At 42.0% G+C, this 25711-nt stretch overlaps 1 long non-coding RNA gene across 2 annotated transcripts in view; it reads right to left on the minus strand.

Moving 5' to 3' along the window:
- LOC137777814 (uncharacterized) overlaps positions 1-25711 on the minus strand; it is a 111699-nt gene that overhangs the window by 24737 nt on the left and 61251 nt on the right. The window contains exon 4 of one of the 2 annotated variants that reach the window (XR_011076635.1): positions 5685-6892. The exons of the other annotated variant lie outside the window; for it this stretch is intronic. This is a non-coding gene — a long non-coding RNA (uncharacterized lncRNA). Of the gene's footprint in view, positions 1-5684; positions 6893-25711 lie in introns of those variants that run through there. 2 annotated transcript variants of the gene reach the window in all.

Consider the following 25711-nt stretch of genomic DNA (forward strand, 5'->3'; position numbering starts at 1 on the left):
GTAAATTAAAGAACGAAAAAAACCAGATCATCAACCGGATCGCTCAGCAAACATGTACTGATGAGCTTTCGGAGAACTGGGTACCATAGGAGTAGAAAATATCCCCAAGGTTTAATTTGGGGGATGTCTGTCAGTGAAACAATAACTTGTAGAGACACGTGACAAGCGGCCTTGCCTGAGTTCGTGCTAAATGGCAAAAAAAATTACATGAAGGAAACATGTACATGGTGCACAAGACTCAGTCCACTAAAACACATAGAAATCTTGGATAAAATACAATAACAATACAAAACTATATGTCAACCATTCATTTAATTCTCACAAAAAGTCTGTGATGAAAATAACAGTGAAATACACTATCCTCCTACTAGAAGAGCTAAAATCCCCCCAAAAAAACCTATCGCTAGAGAGGATGGGGAACAACAGGAACTTATATTCCTTGATGGTAGGAACGCAGTAGGGTACAGTCACTTCAGAAGGCAGTTTCTTACAAAGGTAAACATAGTATCATCATACGATCCAACAATTATGCTCCTAGGTATTTATCCAACTGATTGGTGAACGTATGTCCACACAAAAATCTCCGTGCAAATACTTATAGCAGCCATAATCATAATCATCAAAAATTCGAAGCAGACATAATGCCCTTCAGTAGGTGAACAAGCAGAATCTGTACAATGGAACATCATTTAGCTCTAAGAAAGGATACACTGTCAACCCATGTGACAAAGTGGAGGAATCTTAAATTCACATCATTCTAAGTGAAAGAAACAAGTCTGAGGAGGCGACATACGGCGTGTTTCCAACTACGTGACATTTCATAACAACCAAAGCCATGGAGATTGAAAACAGATCAGTGCTTGTCAGGGCAAAGCGTTGAATACACGAAGCACAGGGGATTTTCTTTTCCTTCGTGATTTTATTTAATTATTTAAATAAATAAATAATGTTTATTTTAATTAAAATAGTTTTGAGTTACAGGAAAAATGGCAACTATAATACAGAAGAGACCTAATATACCCACACCCTATTGCTGACATCTTACTTATGTACGGTATATTTATCGCAACTAATGAACCAATACTGATACACTATTATTAACTAAAGCCCATACTCTATTCAGATTACCTTATGTTTTATCTAATGTTCTTCTTCTTCTGTCCAAGAATCCCATCTAGGCCACCACATTACATTACACACGACCTCAGTCAGGGGATCAAGGTCAACGTCAACAATGATGTCATGCTGATAGCGTGTACTCTTGATATGATGTGATGAAATGGACTTTACCCCTGTGGTCTTCCTTCCCCAAACCCCAATCTAATGAAGAGAAAAACATCCAACAAAACCCAAACTGAGGGACAGTCTACAGAATACTTGGCCCGCACTCCTCAGAACTGTCAAGGTCATCAAAAACAAGGAGCACCTCAGAAACTGTCACAGCCCAGTGGAGCTTCAGGAGACATAAAACTAAACATTACACAGTCCTCTGGGTGGGATCCTGAGACCGAGAAAGGACATTAGGTTAAAACTAAGGAAATCTGGATAAAATATGGTCTTTAGTTAATAACAATGCATCTCTATTGGTTCAACAGTTGTGGTAAATGTACCATCCTAATGTAAGGTGTTAACACTTAAGGAAAATGGATGTGGGGTGTCAGGGAACTCTCTGTACTGTCTTTGCAATGATCTGTCATTGTAATCCCACAATGAATATACTTAAGCATAGAGATATTTTTATGTTGTCCAAAATATTACAAGTGAATGTCAGGAACAAGATTCAAGCAGAGGAATGATAACAGTCAGAGTCTGAACTTTAGCTACAACTGTGTATAGTATTTCTATATATATCAATGTCAAAAAAAAAAAAAAAAGATATTTTTAGGTGCCAGAGACAAGAAGGAAAGGAGTCGATCAAGAATCTAGGTGGGAACTGCCCTCACAGGAGCCCACGGGCCTGACTCAGGGCCCACAGGGGAGGCCGTCTGGCTTTGTCTGTACAGCATGTAGCAAGAAGAGAGAATCTTGCAGAAAGCCCGTAGTCTGGAAGAACTGACCCATCCGTGCAAAATGCAGACCCCAGTTCCAAGGCAGCTGCCCCGTCCACGCTGCTTCCTCAGAACAGTTCTCACAGCATAGCATGCCCCCCAGACTCTTCCCTACTGAGGACCCTGCCCCAGCAAAGGCTTCAAGAAATCTGGGTCCAGGCCTCAGCGCGAAACCCTTCTCCTTTATCTGAGGCAGGGCGCTCTAAGAACTAAAAAACAGTCCTTGAGTTTATACTTTGAAACACATGTTGGGCCAAATGTCGCAAACCCATCTTTTTCACAAGCCCTGATAGTGACCTGACACTTCACCTTAGATGACGGAGTATCAGGCAGCACGTGTGTTGTGTACTTGGACCTTGGCTGCTTCAGAAAGACTCTCATTTTTAACACCTTGTTCATCCAGGCAACACGTGGATGACTATTTACACCGGGAAAAGCTAAGCTAGTGGGGAACACGTCTGGCGCTGAAGGGTCCGCGTTCCTCACCGGGCCTCACTTTCAGGAAGATGTCCCTGGTGCTGACCTTTCTACGGGCTCCCAATCCAACAGCATGTTGTGTGTTTTTGCTCATTGTCTTCCCCTTATGTCAGCATTTACATTAAAGCCATTTATATCATCTCCAGGAGTCTCTATCCTTAGTTCTCACCTCCTTCGTCTCTATAAATGGAAGGAAAGAAATGGTCCCACCAAAACCTGGCCTGTCATCACCTCAGATAACGCAGGTAAGGCCCCCTGCTGCTCTTCTGTTGTGATGCCACGTCATGTCATCGTCCCAGTTCAACACTTAACAGAAGCACCAAGGTCATCGGCCCCCTTCTCCCTTGCAGGATGTTCAAACTTCAGGGTGCTGGGGAGTCGCACGAATAGCTTGTTTCATCAGCAGGTTGTTAGGTGACTCTCAATCCCGGGTGGCTCGATCAAAGGCGCCGCATCTCCACAAGCTCCCAGGTGACTGGGACCTGAGGCCTCCTTGAGGGGCCTCACTCTCTCCCAAGCGTGTTCGTTCTCCTTCTTTGGAACCTTCTTCAACTCTCCCTTATGGACCGCACCTCACTTTCTGTTCAAAGCTCATCCCTGCAACTAATTTTTCTCAACAAATAAGAGTCAAAGAGTACGCTTTTAGATGACTCAGTTTTCCGAATTATGAAATGGCTTATTAAGTCGTACTTGCCTTATCTACGAGAGATACTGTGAAGACAATACTAATACTTATAAAGCATTTGAAGTCTCGAATATGAAAAGTACTTTATGAAATATTGACGACCCATCTGTTCCACTGTGTAGTCAAGACGTTTTCCACCTGTGTGTTCTCAGACAGTATTATTTCTGAAGAGAGATGTTTTTCCTTGCAATAATTATAAATGCCTATCACATTCATAAACAAACTTTGTTCAGCAATTTGCTCCAGTGTTTCCCAAGCAGCTCACCATAAAACAAAAGGACTTGAAAAGATCTGGATATAAAAGCTAATACACCTCTACACCAGGCGGAACTATTCTCACATCATTCTGGAAAGAGATTAATTAATCAATTTTTAAAGTATTTTTTTGTTCCAGTAAGGAGCAAATGTGCCTTCTTACGTACAAAAAAAAAAGTGTCCTGAAGTGCCGCCAGGCAGTAGAAAGGGTGGTATTTTGCAGACAATGGGCTTAGAGGAAGTAAATTTGAAAGAAGGCAAAATATATTAAACCAATGCTTCCAAAATGACATTAATGCCACAGATTATAATGAAGTACTAGACAGTAAACAGAGCAGTATTTCATAGTAAAACAAGTTTGGGAAGCACAGGGTCAGATCCAGTGAAATGGGAGGCTTTGCAGACACCCCAGAACCTGTGACACAGATTGTGTGCATTGTGACCCTCTGAGAGGGGGGAGTGTAGGTCACGTGGTCTGCCCGTATTGCCTGTTTTTAATGCTGCTTGGTCATCTAAATTTACATTGTAAGTCGTGGAAAATTTGGTAGCAGATAACGGACAGGGGAGAGTTTAGATATACGTCTCCTCGCGCCTGCGGCGACTGACATGGCACGTGGCACCTCCTGCTCAACCTCTTATTTGCCTATAAAATACATAAACACTGAAGGAGGAGATGTTAGCAGTGATCAGATGATGAAGGAAATGTTTACATAGGCTTTGAAATATATTACAGCCATGTTCCCAAATTGCTGTCCTCAGAATACCTCTGCATAAGATGTTCCTGGAATAAAGGAAGTTTGGAAATGCTGCTTTAGTTCCACCTCTACCTGATTCAAAGACTTTCCATACTTTAGCACAAGGTGCTGCTTCCTCAGGGCACTGTATTGCCTTCTGCCAGGAAAAACTCCGTGATACCCTTTGCGTTCAGTGACTGCACAGTAGGCGTGCCCCGGAGATGTCCAATGCTGCCCTTCGCCGCTGCGCGTCAGGAAGCGTCATGATGTGGGTTGGAGATCCACAGTGGACACCCCGGGGGCGAGAAACTTCCCAGAACACACCCATTTCCATGCCCTTAATCTCATGCTTCCCAAACCTACTCAATGATGAATCCACTTTTCTCTGTAACACCCACAAGGACTCCTGAAACATTAATGTTACGTCATTGGCCACACTTTGGAGGACACCCTCGCTGGGGGTCAGACCTGAGAATCTCAACCACTAGAACAGCAACACCCTTGGAAGCATAACTGAGAGCCTTCAAGCAGTGACTAAGGTTAAAAATAGCAGCAAGGCAAAGAGCACATGATGTGACATCGGTGTCACTTTCACTAAGTTAAGAAAAAAGGAATCTCTCTGGCAGGAAAGGAATATAAAATTGATTCGCTTCGGGGAAGGCTGAGACAGCAGAAGTCCCATGGATAAAAATGAGCATCATGGGCTTCCCTGGTGGCGCAGTGGCTAAGAATCCGCCTGCCAATATGCAGGGGACATGGGTTCGAGCCCTGGTCCGGGATCATGCCCCAGAGCAACTAAGCCCGTGCGCCACAACTACTGAGCCTGTGCTATAGAACCCACGTGCCACAACTACTGAAGCCCACGCACCGCAACTACTGCAGCCCACACGCCTAGAGCCCGTGCTCCGCAACAAGAGAAGCCACCGCAGTGGGAAGCCCGCGCACCGCAACGAAGAGCAGCCCCCGCTCGCCGCAACTGGAGAAAGCCCACACGCAGCAATGAACACCCAACGCAGCCAAAAATAAATAAATAAATTTTTAAAAAAAGAACTAAGGGAATACGACACAAAATCACAAACACACACACACACACACACACACAAAATGAGCATCGTGAGGAAAGAACAGGAGGGAGGGTGTGGAGAAGTGGCAGGAAGAGAAGAAGGAAAAGCGAGACAGAGCAGAGGTGATGGAGGGCAGAAGGGAAAGCGAGTAGGAGAGGAGATGGTAGGTTAAGCTGTTGGGAAGTGCAACGGCAAGACATGGCAGTGGAGGAAGAGAGCGCTGTCCATGAAAGGAGAAGCATTTAAATTCACCGACTAAGTAACTAACAGCCATCTACTACCACAGTTCTACGTAATGGGAGCAAGTAGCACTGATGCTTGCCATCCCCCCCCATCCCCCCACCGCATCACTGGGCTGCACTGGGTGACGAAGTTCCCCCTTCCCCTGGGATGTCCCGGTCTCAGCGCTGAAAGTCCTGTATCCACGGAAACAACGCAGGAGCAGTCCCATCAGGACGGCTGGACACCCCGGTCAGCACTGACTCAAAAGCGCAGTGCAGTCAGGGCCAGTCGGTAAAGCATCCCCGTAGCAGGGCACATGGTCACCACTGCTTCACCCTAACCGCACACGCGACCGAGAAACCCCAGAACCTGCAGTGGTGGTAAGTGAAAGTGTTTCCTCTTCAACAGTCCGTGAAGGAGGCACATCGCACCCCAGCTTAGCCCAGGAACTGATGTTCATCTTGATGCTTTTATGTCCATTAAAAGGTTAACTTCTTCTCTGTGCTCTGTGGTGCAGGGTAATGTGTTCTGGTCAACAAAAATACTGAAGATGAAAGTTCCCATGCTCATAATGTCTTTATCTTCAGGTATAGGAAAATTAATCTATGAGGATGGGTGAATTTTCTGATGATGGCGCGTAAGACGTGGTATTCCTTGAATATATGTTGTCTACATATATTGAGGCACTTTCCAACTCACCTTTCTAGTTATGTTTTAAGGCTGGACAGCAAGACTGATTTGCATTCCTTGATCACTCAACAATTCAGATTTGGGGCAGATAGTTGACAAACGTGCTTAGTGATATGGGGAAGCTAGGCTAGGATGACCATGTGCCCGGATAAGGCACCAAAGGGAATCACTTTCCCTGTGTTTTGGACCAAGAAAAGATTTATGTGCAAGATCTGAACATGCTCTGCCAAGCCTGAAAGCAATTAGGAGAAAAGGGCGCCATGGGCCGAAGGATGAGATTTGTTTCTTGGGTCACTGGTCACAAGGCAGAAAGCACTGCCTGTCCTTTCCACGAGGAACGGCACTGAGATACTGCCTCATCGCCCACCTCCGATCTGGCAGTGCTGCCATAAGGGAGGGATCCGAGCTTAGGGAACATCCAGAGGCTGCAGACTCCTACTTTTCTGCTTCATCCTGAAGGGTAGATAGAGAAGAGCCATTGGCAGGTGAATGGAATAGCAGTCGTAGAATGGCCAGCTGCGCACTTTCCAGTTTCCAGAAGTGAGCCCTCAGGCATTGTAGCACAGCAAGAGCACAGTGCGTGAGAAAAGGTAAATATTAGACACCCACTGGGGTCTCACGACTCTCAGTATTCCCCAGCCAGCCCCGCATTCACCATTCTGCTTCCTGTTCATCGTTCTTCGGCTTTTTCCCAGGGACTGATCTGGAGAGAAAATTCTAAGGGAATAGAAGAGGTGGTTAGCGATTTAGGTAGTCCCATTAGCCCAGCAATTACCTTTCAGTGAAACCCTGAATAACACACTTCTCACATTCTGTATAAAAATAACATTTATTGTTTTTAAATTTAAATTATATTGTGAAATCTATTCCATGAATTATAAGTAGCTTATTTCATAAACAATTAAAATTAGACCACTACCAAAATTATAAAAATGAAAGTATAAATCATCCACAACCCCACTACTCATAAATCACCACCGTATCAGTAACACAGGATCATGTATTATTCTTCTACATTAATTGTTTTCTTTTTACAGATTATGCAATTACCACAGTTTTGTAGAACATTTAGAGAAATCAGCAAAATAATAAAGAGAAAATAAAGTTGCCATAATAACTCTATCACACAGAGATAATTATCTCAACATTTTGTTTATATTGTTTTAGTCAATGACTCATAAATACACCCTCTATGTTCTTTCGTTTTACAAAATTAGAATTATATTTTCTACTTTTTGTAATTAGCTTCTTTTTACTTATCAAAGTATTAGATGGTTTAGTCTTCTTTAGAAAGTTTGCATGTATCCAAGACGTTAATTGGCTTTATTTTTTATTACTTTCATAAAAATACTCAATTTATTCCAGAGTAGTAGAAAATATTTGCAATATTAGTGACTATATAGTGATTTCCAATGTTAGTGACAATTTTTAGCAATTATATTCTTTCCTCTAGCATGTATTGGTACCTGCTATTTTGGGTAGCAGGTTTAGACTACAGTCTGGGCGCCGGTATCACGAGGGGCTGATGGACTGTCCCTAACAGGGGGAGGGCTGGGTGGGTTGTGTGACATAGGACCCTGAGAGTAGGACCTGGGGAGAGAGGATTCCAACGTCAATGGCTGAAACCAAATCTTCTACTATAGGGGCTCTCTGTGTTTTAAAGACTCATAAAGGAAAAAAAGGGATTTTTTTTCCCTACTCAAAATAATTTCTTCAAACACATTTCTTGACCTGGCGTGGGGGAAGAAGACATCAAAGCTGCCCACACAGATGCCACCTTGGCCTCTCACCTTCTCCAGAGCCACCTAGGTGAAGAGATGGCATGAGCAGACAGGTTGTGGACAGAACCTCTGGCGGTAGTGTGCCAAATGGTGGGGCAGGGTACTAACGGCAGGAGGTCGGTCAGCAGACTGATTTGTTACAGTCTAGGCAAGAGTAGATGCGGAATCAACCAGGCAGCATAAATGAGAGTGAAGAAGATCTCAGTGACGTTTCGGATGTTGAATGGACAGGGCTGATGGCTGACTACGTGCATATCAAGAGTCATATAAACAGAAGAGCTGGGTAGATGGTAGTATCATTAATCAAGATAGGAAGCAAAATATTTTTGTTCCTGGAGACAGAAGTGGTGAAATATAATGGGTTAAATTTTATGCCAAAAGACGGTAGAACAATAAATCTGATACAAGTGATTAGAGCTAGAGATTCAGCTTTAGGAGTCACTGGTATGTAGATGGCATTTGAAGTCATGAAGCAGGTGAGATAACTGGGGAATTAGAGAAAAAGACTGGTGATGGAATCCTGGAGATAAGAATTACGTTCCAGGAAGATCACGGGGTCAAAAACTGTCACAAGAGACAAATAATGGTAAAACAATCAACTTAAAAGGAAAACATAACGATTATAAATATATCTACACCCAACATCAGACTGTCTAAATATATAAACCAAACCTTGACAGATCTGAAAGGAGAAATAGACAGCCATACAATAATATTAAGAGACTTCAATACACTACTTTAAATATTGGACAGATCATCCAGACATAAAATCAATAAGGAAACAACAGGCTTGAACAATACTTTAGACCAATGGACCAACAAGACATACACAGAATATTCCATGCTCCAACAGTAGCATGATACACATTCTTCTCAGATGCACACAGAACATTCTCCAGGTTGGATTATATGCTAGGTCACAAAACAAGTCTTATCAAATTTAAGATTGAAATCATTTCAAGTATCTTTTTCAACCACAATGGAATCAAACTAGAAATCAGTAATAAAAGGAAGATGAGAAAACTCGCAAATATATGGAAATTAAGCAAGGCACTCTTCAACAACCACTGCAAAGAAGAAGTCTAAAGGGAAACGAGAAAATATCTTGAGACAAATAAAGATGAAACACAATGTACCAAACTTATGTGATGCAGTAAAAACAGTACTGAGGGGGAAGTTTATGGTGATAAATGTCTAAATTTAAGAAGAAGAAGGATCTCAAATAAACAATCTAAATTTACACCTCAAGAGACTAGAAAAGGAACCAACTAAGCCCAAAGTTAGTAGAAGAAAGCGAATTATAAAAATTAGATAGGAAATAAAAGAATTATAAAATAGAAAATAGAAAATTGACAATATTGAGTTGATTTTTCACAAAATAATCAATAAAATCATCAAACCTTTAGCTAGACTACTGAAGAAAAAGAGAGAAGACTCAAATAAATATAATCAGAAATGAAAGAGGACACCATGGAACTGATGCCACAGAAATTTAAAAAAACTCATAAAGGACTATTATGAACTACTATTATACAGTGACAAATTGGACAACCTAGAAAAAATGAGTAAAGTCCTAGAAATATACAACGTATCAAGATTGACTCAAAAAGAAATAGAAAGCCTAAGCTTTTAAAAGTCATTGGCACAACTCATTCCAAGGATACTATATCTTCTAAGTTTTTAAGACTTGTTTCTCAGACAAATGTATCCTAAAATATGTATTTTTAAAAATCCAGTTTGGAATATTTCTAGTCCTACATTAAGGCTGTTTCATATCTAGAAGGTTTCTGTCCTTGTCAATAAATTACAGAGTCCACCTAGGAGAGGTCAGTGACGTTCTTATGGTATTGGGTCTGAACTGGATCAAAGTTAAACCTGTGTTTTCCATTGCGGAGCATATTCAAGGTCCAGCTCTTATTAATGTTTTCAAATCTCTTCTGTTCATATACCCCTAAAATGTTCATCCGAATAACCACGGTCTTTTAGGATATTTACGTGGCTTCTCCCTGTCTAGCTGTGTTCCTCTTATCTCTGAACACAGGCCCAAGACAGTGCCGTTGGTGCTGCTAACTCGGGCTGCTTTGTCTAATCCTACGGATGCGTAGACTGGCTTCTCTCCAAAAGCTACTGCAGCAAAACTCTGGCTGGGAGGAGGCGTGTGGGTAAGAGAAAGCTGGGCTGGGATGTCCCTGGCAGTGCCAGAGGATGATGCAAGTGAATGGATCCATGGATGAAGTGCAGCTTTCTGGGACAGGCTCTCCGGCTGTCCCCCCATGAGGTCCTGCACTGCTGATTCCCGGCCACAGCCCTGCATTTAAATCCTACTGCCGCCTGCATTGCTGAGAGGAAAAGCAGCACAGGCTCACGAGCACACTCTCCGAGAACAGGACCCATTGGGGCTTTTCCTTCCTTAGCAGATGCTGAGCTGGGATGCAGCATCTGGCTTCATGGAGAAAGCTTGTGTCTCTACTTTAGATTGAAATGGCATCCCTGAGTAGCTCACGGCTCACCTTGACCTTCGTGTCCACGCACAGTACACAGGTTCCTGCTGCAGGCAAGGTCACCTCAAATGTTAAAGTTGCCTCGAATGACTGAAAATAAATAAATTCCCTAAAATGTGAACAGAGGGAGTGTGGGTGAGGCAGTTTGTCCTTGAAGGTTTTGTGGGAGGATGTTAGGGAATTTTAGGGATTGATTTGGAAGGTGACAGAGACTTTCTCATTGACTTATGTAACTGCAGCCTGGCGGTGTCGAAATTAGCTAGTGAAAGAAAGGGGAAACCTGAATCTTAAATCTTATTACCATTTCTGTAGGTAAAAAACAGTCAAATATTGTCAATTTCATATGGCTTAACCCAGTGTAAGAGTTATATAGGTTATAGACACTAGCGATCTAAGTTAGATTTAAATTTAAGGAAGTCTCCGTTAAGCCCAGGGATGTGAAATGTTGAGAAGCGATGAAAATAATAAAAAAAAAAAAAGAGCCCCCAGCTAGTTCAAAACAGCTCTTGCTTTGGCAATGGTGGCAGAAAAGAGAAAACTCAAGGAAACCCTCGAGGTATGGTTGCCAGGGAATTCTCTTTGTAAAAGTGGTGTGAAGTCATTAGAATTATAGCTTCTTAGGAGACTAGGAATTTGCCTTCAATTTTTAATAAACAAGAGGATTTTGCGTTGGAATTCATGCCAATTTGGGGAGTATGGAGGTTCACGTGGAAGCATTTGATCATCGAGGACCTCGTGTTGCTGAAGGTGGCGTTACTGCTCCGCTCTCTCATCAGCATCCCCATGTCTAAGGGACCCTGCTTTGCTGGCAGAGCCCAGGGCAAATGAGAGGGTGAGCAGGTGAGCTTGGCAATGGTACCCGGCACCGAGTGGGCCGAGGGGACCCTGACACGAGCTCCACAGTGGGAACCTCTCACTCAGTATCGATTCACAGCCCTCTACCTTCGTGCTGACACAAGCTTTCTGCCTGTCAGAGCCTTTTAACCTCTGCCTTGCCTCTGTGCCCCATCCCCTGCAGCTTACCCACAACTCACTGCTGGCTCTGACAGCTTTTGTTTTGCGTTGCCTTGTTTTGTGCTTAAGCTGAAAGCAGCCTCGATATCCACAAAGTTAGCTTTTATTCCTGTCTATCCTTGCATATATAATGGGCTGAAGTCAAAATAAGGTTTCTTTTTTCTTTGTTTTTTTTCATGAACTGGTTATTGACTTTTTAAACATCTTGGAAAATATTTCCTAAGTAAGCATCAGGGTAGACCAAACAATAAATATTTTGGAGTGTTCCTCTGGCATTTCTTTCATCTTTGGGACCTAGTGGGAATGGTGGCCACCACGCAGTCTGGAGTCAAAGGTCAAGATGCCAGTCTTGGTGACTCGGCTAGCTGCAAACGGGTGAAGCATTTCCTCCCTGTAAGCCTGTTTTCTCTTAGGTAAATGGGAATAATAATAGGTAACTTCATTAAGGAATAGTTGGAAGTACTCATTGATAGACTGCAATAAACATCGCTCAATAAATGCTAGCTGTCATTATCATTATTCTTCTTATTAATCCTGATACCCAAAGAGTCCCCCTGTAAAGTCCACTTCATCTACTGCTCTATAATTACTGTTCTGTGGATTTCTGTTCTCAGTACAATACCTTTCAGAGGTAGAGGACTAGAGATTTTCTGTGATTTATTGACACTAGGGTTTGTTAAGTGGGGTAGCAACAAAGCACGAAGGGCAATGAAATATCTCACTTTCTCCAAACCTTTCAAACGAACACTTTAAAACTATGGAATGTTCAATACTACCCATCTCTCCAGAAAGCAGTACCTAAGGGTTGGTTTTGGTCCCTGATATTTTTAATTTTTAATAATAAAGGATTCTGCTAAGACTGTGAATTCATTATCTTGTGGCATTTTGTTCAGTAGTTGTCTTGCTGGAACCCATAAGGACAAAACCCTCTAATGTTAAGAGTTGAAATGGAAACAGCAAAATGATTTTCCTTGGTCGGCTCTCTACGTGGGTGGCAAGAACACCAGTCACTTTTGGAAAAGCCAGTAATGCCCCTTAGGGTCTAGCGAGGGCAGGACAGAGGAAAACAAGCTTCAGTATCTGAACACTCCCTGGAGTTACAGGCGGAATACAATGAGTGGGCCACAGACCCTGAGGGTAGTGCCCACATCCTCCACCAGCGTTTACGACAACCGGACTCTGCAGCCCTTAAACTCTAAAACAGAATAATGTGGGCTCTTCAATTCTGCACTTTGGTTTGTTTTGTTTGTTTGTTTAAAAAAGATGCTTCAGGGACTGTGTGATGACTGGTAAGTCCTACTCCTTACCTAGCTGTTTTTTCCATGTCATCCAGCCTCGATGAGCTAGGAACGTGCATTGACTTTTGGGTGTTATTTTGCAGCCTGATACCGGGTGCTCTGACCCCCGCGTTTCTGGTCACCTCTGGGTCTGTTTGGCCAGCTCAGCCCCGTAAGTCTCAGTAAGAAGGTGGAGGCTAAATGTGTCTAAAACATCAGTGGCTTTTGGTAAGGGATCGTCAGCGGAGTCTCATCTGCTTCACTGAGCTTGAATTATTTAGCAGAATCGCCTTTATTTTCTCCACTCAGCATGAGGCCTCTGAATTTCACCCCTCACATCCTTCAGGCCTACTTCGGTTATATATTTTCTATTATAATGCTTATCATCCGTTGCTTTTTGCCAAGGTGACTCTTCTCCCCTCCCCCATGGAGGGGAGCATGGTCCCAATTTTAGAAATCCCTGAAGTAAAGCCTATTTGAGTAACCTTTCAAGAGTAACCTTTCCTGTACGGAAACGATTTCTCCAGCCCGAGTCTTGAGAACTTTAAATGCTATTGATCTTTCCTCTGAAATTCAGGGTGTCTCCTGCACATTTTAAATATGTTAATTTATTCACCAAATATTTACTGAGTAACCACAAAAAAATTTAAGTCCTTGAATTCAGTTTCAGCCTGTTTCCTTTGGCTGCCTAAATCTCAGTATGTTAATTAGGGCTGCCAGATTTAGCAAATGAAATACCAGGAGTCCAGATAAATTTGGTTTTCAAATAAATAACAAATAAAAGTTAATTATACGTGTGTCCCATGCAATATTTGTGACATATTGATACTAAACAATTATCTAAAATTCAAATTTAACTGGGCATTCTGTATTTTATCAGACAACCTATGTTTTATCTGATCAGCTTAATACCCAAAGCTAAGTGCTAATGTTTTTCTAGACTAAATCTTAATCTAATTTTCAATCAGAAAATAATTTTCATTTGAACCCCCTTCACTTTCCCACTAACCTAGATTTAAAATTGTCTCCTTTCTGGTCCTGTAATTACTTCTCATCTGAAATTCAAATGTAACAGATACATGTTCATACAAATTGTCCTAAGAATGTGAGTCAACATAGAAAAAACAAATTCAACCTGTTCATTTAAAATATGTTCAGTTTTTGAGTACCTTCCTTCAAGACCTGTTTGTTTCTAACTTGACCTTTCTCTAGTTGTGTGTGGTAAGAGCAAAAGCACATCAGAGTGAAAAATGGATAGAGAAAAAGGTGAAGTTGGAAGTGAGACAGATTTGTACGGTACTTTCATCCATCCATCACTAATGTTCTGTGAGACTTGCTGATGGTCTGATTATGGTGAACCCAGGTACAAGGTGAATTACGAGCATCAGTGGAAAAAGGCAAATGAGAGCAGACAAGCCGATTTAAGCATTTCAGGAATATGAAATTAGCTAGTATAATAAACTGCAAGAAAGTTGTGGAAAGTTTTTCCTCTTTGGCTTATAAAGCTTAGTAGTGGGGGTATGGAACTCGCTTCTCATTCAATGGCACTCACAGTCATTTGCTGCAATATCTTCCTATAGTGCGTGATAAACATAGCTCATATTTAACCAAAAGGACCCTCATTGTCAAGGACATCATCTTCAAAAACACTTGGAACACCTGGGAATGATGAAATAAAAATTATTTTCACTGATTTATTTGTATTTTAGTGGAAGAAAGTATCCTCTTTAGAACATTCAAGAGTAGCTTCTGAGACACCCCCTCTGTTTAGAGGCACGTCCATAAACAGTTGTAAGGGGTCGGATGTCACAGAGCGGTGGGTGTGCAGAGCTTGTTACGCTTGCTCAATGACCATCACCATGCCCTGGGTTCTCATTGCCGAGTTTCCTCTTGATGATTCATGACCTCATTTAAGGCAGATCTTCTCTCTGATCTTTCAGAATATTATACAAAATGAACAGCATGGCCTAGAAAATGTTTGTAATGGTCAAGAAACACCATCATCAGCGAGAGGCTTTGAAAAGACAAGGAAATAACTTTATCAGTGAGGCACCCAGGCTGTCAACTATGCACCTTGGCAAGACCTCATTATTGTATTTTTTTCCTGAAAAATTAAAAAAAAAATAGTTCATTATTTTTTCGTCCTTATTTTGATCTCTTAATTAAGCAGAGAGATGTACTAGCTATGAGAGACATGCCTAAATGTTCTCTTCAAAATCTGTTCGCAGCATAGTAGCACTCAGAAGGCTGGTGTAAACGAATACCTGAAAATGGGCAAGATGGTCCTAAACTTTGCACCTGATATCTTTTGAAGGGTGAGTCAGGAAGAAGTTGCTAGAAAAATTGCTCCTTTCACCGTCACAGATAAGCAATTATCTTATTCAGTATATTACTAAAACAATAGCTTTATCTAATATATTCAGAACTTAGTGGAAAATTTTTCTTTAAAAAACGAATGGATAAAGAAGATGTGAGATATATATATATATATATAATGGAATATTACTCAGCATAAAAAGAATGAAATAATGCCATTTGCAGCATGGATGGACCTAGAGATTATCATACTAAATAAAGTAAGTCAGAGAAAGACAAATATCATATGATATCACTTACATGTGGAAGCTAAAAAAATGATACAGATAAACTTATTTACAAAACAGAAATAGACTCACACAGGTAGAAAACAAACTTATGGTTACCAAATGGGATAGTGGGGGAAGGGAAGATAAATTAGGAGTTTGGGATTATCATATATATGCTACTACATATAAAATAGGTAGACAGCAGGGTCCTACTGGAGAGCACAAGGAAATCTACTCAATATCCTGTAATAACCTATGTGGGAAAAGAATCTGGAAAGTGTATATATATATATATATATATATATGTGTGTGTGTGTGTGTGTGTGTGTGTATATATATATGTGTGTATATATATATATATATATAACTGAATCACTTTGCTGTATACCTGAAACTAACACAACATTGTAAATTAACTCTACTTCAAAAACTATACTTTAAAAAACCAACTCTATTACTAAGGTCTGAGGATTCCAGCCTCTGACAAAATCTGTAGTTGTTTTCCTCCTGTTAAGGCAATAACAAACAGGGGCTGGTGGACAAAAAACCTTTCCCTCAGATAAAAAGTGTACCACGAGCTTGTCTACCTTTATCCCATGTTACTGTGTAATTTCACGCCTAAAGCATCGCAAGATGGATTCTTCTCAAGGGGACCCGATTATGTGACCTGATTTGAATGTCAGTCTCAAGGTTTTAATAGTTTTTCCTACTAGAAATGTCTCAAACCTAAGTTAAATATCGCACACCTTCATGTAGCCCAATTCAACTTAATTCAATACAAAAATTGCATGCTTGCTAGTGGGGAGGGCACAGCACGATGCCGGGTGATGGGAGGAAGCAGTGAGCTCGCAGTAGGGCTGGCACACACGTGTAAGAAGATGTACAAAGGTAACGTGAGTGGGTATAATTAAATCACGGTGTGCTCTCGGGCAGGAGGTGCAGGGATGGGGTTATGTCCCATAAGCTTCTGTTATGGAATATTTTTGGAGAGGGTGAGTTCTCAGGTGATCTTTAAAGGATGACCTCTCTCATCAGAGAATGCAGGGGGGAGGAGTTCTAGGAGGAGAGACCAGGTGGTGAGGCTGGGGGACAGCTGGTCTCCACGCTCCATGGCCGATGGGTGAAAAATTGCTGCAATGAACTCTCCAAAGTCAGGCTCCACATCTTGTTCTTTAGCCCGAAACCTCACATGCGGTCGGTGCCCAACATGTTCTTTTTAAGGGGAATGAAGTCTTAATCAGAGGCCCCAGTCCTACCACGGAGAGTGAAATTATGCTGAAATTTCTTTGAAGACTTCAAGATTCCTTTCTCAAGTGATGGAAGGCCGTCCTTTTGATTCTTATCAGCTATGCATCTTTAGTTAGAGGTTAATCGGCCCGCATCTCTCGATGGCAGCGAAGGGGCGGTGGTTCGGCGATGTGTTGAAAAACCAGTCTTCCTCCTGTGTGTCCTTTACTTTCACACAAAACACTTCACTTCTGACACTCTGGTCACCAAACATGTGGGATTTTTCCCACACCAAGCAATTCTGTGACATGAGCTGGAGGTCCTACAGTTTAACTCAGTTTAATTCAATTCGGACACTACCTGGAGACAGCGTGAGACCCACAGGTTAAGGCTCAGTCCCTCAAAACTGCTCTCACCCACTTCAGATGTCAACTGCAAGTCTGGGTTACCACCTAAGAGTCTGACAAATCAGCTACAAATCTGAGGCTCCCATGACCCCCCCCTTGGGGTTTAATTAGTTTGCAAGAGTGGCTCACAGAACTCAGGGAAACACTTAGGTTTACCAGTTTATTAAAGGATCTGACAAAGGACACAGATAAACAGCCAGATGAAGAGATACGTAGGGTGAGGTTTGGGAGGGTCCTGGGCCCTGGAGCTTCTGTCCCCGTGAGGCTGGGCTGCATCATTCTCCTAGTAAGTGGGTGCGTTTGCCAACCTGAACCCCGTACTTCCGGGAATTCTAAGAAGGCTTTATCACGTAGGCATGATCAGTCACTGCTCCGCTTTCAGCCTTTCTCTCTGCTCAAGAGAATGGGTGGGGCTGAAAATTGCAAGCTTCTAATCATGTCTTGGTCTTTCCAGTGATCAGCCCCCCAGGAGCCCGCCCAGAGTCTCCTCATTAGGACAAAAGACACTTTCATCAAAAGACAAAATATCGCCCAGGAAATTCCAAGGGTTTCAGGTGCCCTGTGGCAGGAAATGGGGTCAACCACCAAATAGTAAAACAAAAGATGCTCGCAGTGATTTTATCGCTTAGGCAATTATGAGGGCTTCAGGAGCTCCTTGCCAGGAACTAGGGCAGAGACCAATACATGTTTTCTACCTCACAGGTGACTTGCTTTATTATTCTCTTATCTACACAAAAACCTTGCATCATAGGCATTTTAATCTCTGTTTTACAAATCAGGAATCCACAGCTCAGAGGTGTGAACTAAGTGCCTTTGACCATAGAGCTAACAAGTGACCAGTACAAGAGATGATCAGGGTCTGTTCTGGTAGCTCCCCGTACCCTCCTCACGCGTGTGGTCCAGCACGCGGCTGACCAGGGGGTGTCCGGGAATTTGATCATCCTGGCAGCTGCGGTCGGGAGCTGTTGGTGAGAATGGTCCAGGAGAGAAGGGCAGGTGGTCTAACTCAGGGTCGGGTGCTGACCAGGGGGCTCTCAACACCCATGTTGTGGATGAACTCATGGCCTGTCAAAGCAGAGGTGAAATGGAGCAGGACGCTAGGGTCCTTCCCCCACCCCATGTCCTCCACCTGCCTTTTGCTGCAGAAAAACTTTAACCAAAGAGTAAGTTTAATCAGAGAAGTGAGAAAACACAGAAGCAAAAGAAAACAGTCAAACAGGCCAAAATAATAACAGTGTAGTCATTAAGCAAAATCAAGAACATCTAGTTCCTCCTTTAGGGCTCTAGATAATATTCTGAGCCATATCCTGTGAGCTGTCTTGTAGATACTGAAACCTCCACCCAGTTGAAGAAGTGAACTACATGATGACCAGACTGTAGCCATGACATAAGCTGCCACAATTCTGAGAACTGGCCCCAAAGAAATGGGAACAAACCGACCCTGGAACTGAAGATGAACGGTACCTAAAACCATCAAGAGGACGCTGGTCAGACCACCGATGATCAGTTTCAAGATGACTGTCAGAGCTGCCTGTGCTCTTCCTGCACGGAGCCCCCTCCCTCTGTCTATACACCCCTGAAACTCCCCTTTAAAAGCCCTTACCCACTGATTGTCAAGGGGGGAGTCGGCCTTTGGACATGAGTCTGCCTTCTCCCCAGGTTGCTGGCCTTCGAAATAAAGCAAACTCTCCTTTCCACCAACCTTGCCTCTTGAGTATTGGCTTCTGAGAGGCGAGCAGCCAGACCCCACTTTCGGTAAACAGAGGGACCAGGAGAGGGGGGTTTGAAAGGCAAGCCCAGCCTCTCCCCGTTCTGCTTGGTCTTCAAGCCACACACGTATAACAGGTAAATTACACCAAGGAAGGAAAAAGTCCTATGGATTCTGCATGTTTCTGATGAGGCTCTGATCTCACACTTAAGAGTTCTCCTATCCTACGTGGTGTAGGTCCGTCTTAAACCTTTTCTTCCTCATGTGCTAAATGGAGTATAAAACAGCTGGGGCTGTGGTTATGTTTCAGCATAACAATGCATGGGATAATGTTTTGTAAGGTGAATTCTTCAGAAAACGTACAGTGTTACTAATTATAACAAGAAACTTATCTGAACTAAATGACATCAACATCAGGAAGCATGTCACCATCCTGACAGCTTTGGGGGGGAAGAGTACAGTTTTCAGTGTCCTCCACGTGACCAATTCATTTTGAAAATGAGTAAGTTTTTTCATGCAGGAAATGTCTCTCATCCTGGAGAGACTAACAGTACATGTTCAGCAATGCTGAAGGCAAAAAAATTTTATTCAATTTTTTCCCCTTTATAGATCTAACAACTACCAAACCGTGAGAACACTACTGGCTTGAAACTAAGATTTCACCAAGGTGCAAGGATTTTAATACATTCACTTTGGGGTTTCTTCTTCATCTATACCTCAAAAATCTCTAATTCCACTTCTCGAGACATGACTACACCCTACAGGAGTCTTTGAGGACCACCTTCAGAGCCTTTGTTGCCTTGGATTTTAACCGAGTTAGAATTCATCACCCTTAGAGCCACTGAGGATCTTCTGCCAGTCAATGTGAAATACATTTAGATAATGACTCTGCCGCTCTGATGCTGTTTGGCTATTCATGTGAGATGCAGTTACTGTGTTTACTTCTCCATGTGATGAGAACCGTTAAGGGCAGAATCCAGTCATTAAGGAGGGATATTATGGGAATTTTGAAGTGATTTTCTGTGGCTGTTCTTCACTATGAATTTGCACATGCAGAGCAGCCTTATTGATCCTCCCCCAAGCAGGAATTATCATAGGCAAGTTCCAACTTCAATCTGACAATGTGTTTCTCAGTTTTCAATTTTCTAGGTACAGATTCTTCCAATAAAATTTCCATCCTTCTCTGAGAAGTTTGCTTTAAACTGGTTAGTATATCATTAACTCCGTCTCAGGGTAATAGATACCATTTGTTGGCAAAATGGAACTCTCACATCAAACACTTGGCAGGAAAGAATCAAAGGAGACGAGTGTAAGATATGTCTGGTGGGTGATTTAGTTTTTTACGTAGCCTTAGTAACGACATCATTGCAGGGGCACGTGGAGAAAATTAATAACTTCGTTTTCTTGCACAATGGGGACAGCTCACCTCCCAAACCTACACTTGAGAACAACAAAAGGACTTTGGTTTTTTACTCCCCAAGATGGATGACAGTGGAAAAGACTTCTAATGAATCATCACCTGATAAAACTTAGATTTATTGAAATCCTGAATTCACACTGTGCATTTACACACACATCGTGGAGAGTACACACAAAATCATCCAGCTGAATAATGGTTTTAGTGCTTAATTAATTAGTTAACTCATTAACACATCCCTGCATCCAACAAATATTTACTGATAGCTTATTCTGAGCAGCTATTTACAATGGCAGATGTGAGTGAGGAAGGTGTTTCTTGTCTTCAAGAATTTACAGTCTAGCTGGGAGACTGGCACATAAACAATCACAATCTTTTGGTACAGTGGCATCTCAGTGGGTGATGCAAAGGATGTATTATGAGGCATATGACAACTTTTGCCTATTGAAGGAATTACAAATATACATCACAAAAGTTTGTATCAAGACCCAGAAAAGATGATCAGAACCCAAGGATTCCTCTTCAGTGAGTCATTCTTCTTTCTCAACCTATTCCTTCTGTTTCTGTCTTTGTGATTCAGTTAACTCTTCAAGGGCACAGGTAAAAATCGTGGCCCATTTGCCCTTTTGCTACGACTCAGTTCCCATTTACTACTATTATTTTGTAAGCTTTGTGGGGTATCTCTTTACTCCCAGGAAGCTCTTTCTTACATATATAACACTAATATTTCCTGCTGCAATTAAGTCTTATCATTTTCTTATTCTTTTTAACTAACATAAATTAACTGCCGTATTTCTCAAGACAGAATCTCTGGTCTTTATTTTTCATTTTGTCCATTCTGGCTGAACTGTAATCTCCCATTCTACTTCCCCCACCCCAATGCTTTTACATTTGAAAACTTCTATTTGACCTGGAGCATTTAAATATTATCCCCTGTGTTACATTTCCCAGTCACTTCATAGCAATCAGTGGCTCTCTCTATTCGGCATTTTTGAAAAACCCCAACAAGGAATTGCCAAGTTGTACTGTTATATTCATATTTAAACGTCTAGCTTCTCCACTGGGCTGTGAGTTTCTCAAGGGAAGTAACCTTGTTAAATTCATTTGTTATCCCCAGCATTTGTCACATAGGAGGCGCTCAGTAAGTATTTTGTAGAATAAACCTATGGTCCTCTATTGATGTATCTCATTATCTGGCTCCATGTTCCCAAATCTCTACTACCACAACTCACGTCATTTGCATTCACTTTTCTATTAAACTAGAACTTTTCAGATAGTGTTTCAGAAACCTTGGGTGGGTCTCCATTACCTTCAATAGAAAATGTGAATTGCTTAGCTTGTTACAGAATTGTCTCCACCAGCTCATGCTACTTCTCAGTCCTACCTCTCACCCCTTCCCAGCCCTAGATTCAATAAAATAATCTCTGCCCTAAGTCTGTTACGCCCTTCTATGTCTCTCAATGTTGCCCAAGCTGTTTTTTAATATCTTCAATGCCAGCTTCCTCTACCTGAACCTCCTCCACAGCCAAGCAGAATGCCATCTCCACCAAGCAACACCTCTCCTGCACCCTTGATAGAGCACACGGCTTCTCCCATCTTACCTCCTTAGCATATCATACACATTTTTCTATAGTACGTATGTTATGATGTTTGTTACGTCTCCAAACATGTTTGTTATGTGCTGTTTATGGAGTTCTGTCTTCATCACTGGTCAGTGAGCCCTTTGGCGTCAAAGACAGGTCTTACTCATCTTTGATCCTTGGTACAACATACATTTGCAGAAAAATAATACGTATCTAGGACACGTGTATCATTCAACTGATTAGCCAATAATGATAATTGTAGAAATGATAATGAATCTGTAAATAAATACTTGCCTTAAAAATCAAAGTACTGCTAAAAATTATGTGTCCCCAAGCTTTATTTTTCCAAAAAGACACCAGAAATATTCTGGCAGATTCTTTTCTCTATGATTGAAAATGCACTCTTCCTCTTTCCCTAGATAGAAGGAAAAATAAAAAGGAAAGAAGAGTAGTTGCAGCACACCTGTGTTGGCAAGCTGTCAAACCCTCCACCCTGACATTAATTGGATCATCCTCTGAATGGGGGGAACTGACGGAAAATGCAGTGCGAGGAGATGCCTGGGAAGAACAAATGCTACCCTGCCCATCAACAGTGATGAAAGTGACACCTCCAGAGTTATCTTTTATTCCATACAAACAGATGGCTTCAAACACATGCCACATACAGCCATTTCCTCCTGCTCACCTCTGAGTGTTTAGGGCAGCTTGAAAAACCAAAAATTAAAACCCAAACACAAAGAGCACTTCCTGGGGGGCGGGTGGGGTGTGAGTCACAAAGCTGAAAGCAATTATCAATGGATTTTTAAGTGTCTGCTTGCTGTTTTCTTAAATGACCTGCTATATGAAAGGACTTTTAAGATGGGGGCTAGCCAAACAGAGAAAAAAAAATGCTCTTGATTTTTGCTTTCCACTGGTTACAAAAGAAACCAAACAAAACACAAAAAGATAAATAAGACAAGTAAAAAGCCATATTCACTGAGTGTATCCACCCCCCTACTGCAAGAGAAAATTAATGTCCAAAGAAATTTCTATTCAGATTTACACCATCATATCAGAGAAAAATAACTGAAAACTTGCCCCCAAATGTTTATGTGAGATGATATAAATCTAGGATAAGGGATATAAATGGTCAAATAATTTTTTAACTATTGTCTTCATTTAACAAAGAAATCAGAGTCAACAAGTGTTATGAATTTTACCCTTCTCTCATTTGGAATTTTAGTCAACTCTATTTTTAAAAAATCAAATTATACTCAGCCAAGCAAGCACCTATCTTAATTTGCAGTGCTTAAGGAATATAGGAGTTGGGCAAACGTGTTTGTGAGCTCTCACCCACATAATGGAAAGTTGATGCTGGTTTGGTTCCAAGAATGCATGCAACTTAAATCAGGAGAAGATGGAAGAAATAGATATGGGTGGAAGGCATTAAAAAGCAAAGTTGTTCTCTACCAAATAGGTCTAAAGAGAGGCGGCAGGTGTTTCCGTGGAATAAATATTTAAAAATGGATAGAAGTGGACAGAGTATGTGGAGGACCAAGGTGGGGATATTTGGGAAGGAGAGACATGGATTTGAGAAACGTAGCCCTACTATGGATTCAACCCTTTCTCTGGTCTCTAAGAGATTCAGCTACAGGTTAGCATAGATGCCATTTCATCGTTTAGTGTTTCTGTACTGTGCTTCCTTGTATACAAGTCCTGGAATAGATTGAGTCACAAGGAGTCTCAGCATTTTCTGGGGTTATAACCTAAGGGACAAAATACTTGTTCTACGTTTTCTTTTTAGTAATCATTTAGAAATGATTCTAGGATCATTACATCTTTGTATCATTTCATAATGCCATAAAGAAACGCTGACTTCTACCTGGATTACAGTTTGGGAGGGGATTTTCCAGTGAATTTCTGTTCCCTACGGACAGCCTAATCCTATATTATTAATCTAATAAATACATATTAAGTTTTAGTTCACTACCAAATGTAAAATAGATAGCTAGTGGGAAGCAGCCGCATAGCACAGCGAGATCAGCTCCGTGCTCTGTGACCACCTAGAGGGGTGGGATAGGGAGGGTGGGAGGCAGATGCAAGAGGGAGGAGATATGGGGACATATGTATATGTATGGCTGATTCACTTTGTTATACAGCAGAAACTAACACACCATTGTAAAGCAATTATACTCCAATAAAGATGTTAAAAAAAAAAAGTTTTAGTTCAGACAAGACGCTATTTTAGGTGCTGGTATAAAAGATAAATGCACATTGGCATTGCTCTCCAGGACTATAGAGTCTATTGGGAAAGATTCGGTCATGTAAACTGCTTTGATAAATAAAACAGAGTTTAAGTACAGATAAGGGAGAAAGGAATTCTCACTGACAATTAGCAGAGGGTCAAAAGCAGACTTTGCAGGGGAGGAAACATTTCAGCTGGGGCTTTAAGGAAGATTAGGCACTCCTCTGGCAGAGAAATAAAAGGCAGATGGTTGAAATAGAAAAGTTTGTGCAAAGGAATGGTGACATTAAAGAGAGCGGGGTGCCCAGGCCACAGAGAAGTACACTGTGTCTGAGCATGAAGGGAATCCAGGGGAGGGACCAATGCTGGGAAAGCAGGTGGGAAGACTCAGAGGTGACTTGCATGTCCCTCTGAGGAGTGATCTTGCTTGGGAGCACGGTGCCACCTGATTTCCCTGGTGACAACACGAGGACAACAGACTGAAGCAGAAAGACACGGAAGACAAGGCCAGCTAGTGCCTCAGTGCAGTGACCCAGGTGAGAGCTGCTGGTACCAGACCCCACACAGAGGAGGTACAGGTGGAGGAAAAGACGCCAGAGCCTAAGGTCAGGAACTCAAAGAGCAAGACTGAGGCCAAACTGGACACAGGCAGCTGAGAGGTGAAGTCAGGCCCAAAGGAAGTGTCCAGATTGGAGGTTTTCTTATTTATGACAAGAGACACCTGGAGGAAAGGCCTGCTGGTGAGGGGAACACAGTGAACCCGTGTCTGAACAGGCTGATTTTAGCTGGGGATGACGCGAGGGAACCCAGATGCAAGATATGGGTCTTGGACCCAAGTAGGGTCAGGGCTGTGAGTGTAGATGTGACTCTACCATCCCGGCGAAATGTAGATATAAAGTCCCAGGAGAGAGAATTTCTCATACCTTAGGCATTTCTGCATATTTCTCTTCTTCTAATTTGCCCCCTCAAAATTTGACACAGTAGACAGGTCTTTTAAAAAGACCTGTCTTTGCTACCCCAAAGCTTTCGCGCAGACTGGCATGGCTGCCCTGCATGTACTTATGTTTGGTCTTTCCGCGGCCGCAGCCACCTTCTTCACACCCTTTCACTGTCTGCTTCTACAACACATATTCAGCAGACTCCCCCACCGGTCTGCTCATCTCTACCTTGTTCATCTTCTTCAGAGCACTTATCTCAATGAATTTTCTGTGTCCCTAAGCATTTATGGTATATCTTCCCCCTCTGATTATCAGCTCAGGGAAGACAGGGGCTGTGTCTGATGTGCCCACCAATGTATACCCTGTCCCTGGCATGTGGTAATGCTTAATCAATAATTGTTGAATTAAATGATAGATTTATAGAGGAAGGAAACTAGAGAAAGCTCCCTTGCAGGGGAGGAGGGGGGACTTTCATCCACCTAGTACTGTGAAGAGGCGTATTAAAAATTGATCTGTGTGAAACACAAATGGTGAATTAAAAATTTGAGGATGCTAAAAAGATTATGTGAAAGAGGAAGAGGAGAAATGGGATTCTGGGGATGTGTGCTTAACAGAAGGTGCGAGTGTGACAGAGAAAGGGGAGCAGAAGAATGAGGCAGGAGAGGATAGAAGAGAGGTTAATAAGGATGGAAATAAAAGGGAGAGTGTCGTGTAGGAGCCTGTGGGAAGTTAGGAAATGTGCACTCTCTCTGTCCCCCTCAGAACTTAAGCTATGCCTCATTCATAAGTTAGATATTTATACTAAGTATTACATGCAAGAAAGGGATGTTTAAAGCATCATACTGCTAACCCATGCAGAAGAACCACTTAGGTA

The sequence above is a fragment of the Eschrichtius robustus genome, chromosome 15 (genome assembly GCF_028021215.1).
Source record: "Eschrichtius robustus isolate mEscRob2 chromosome 15, mEscRob2.pri, whole genome shotgun sequence".
In the NCBI taxonomy this organism is placed as follows: Eukaryota; Metazoa; Chordata; class Mammalia; order Artiodactyla; family Eschrichtiidae; genus Eschrichtius; species Eschrichtius robustus.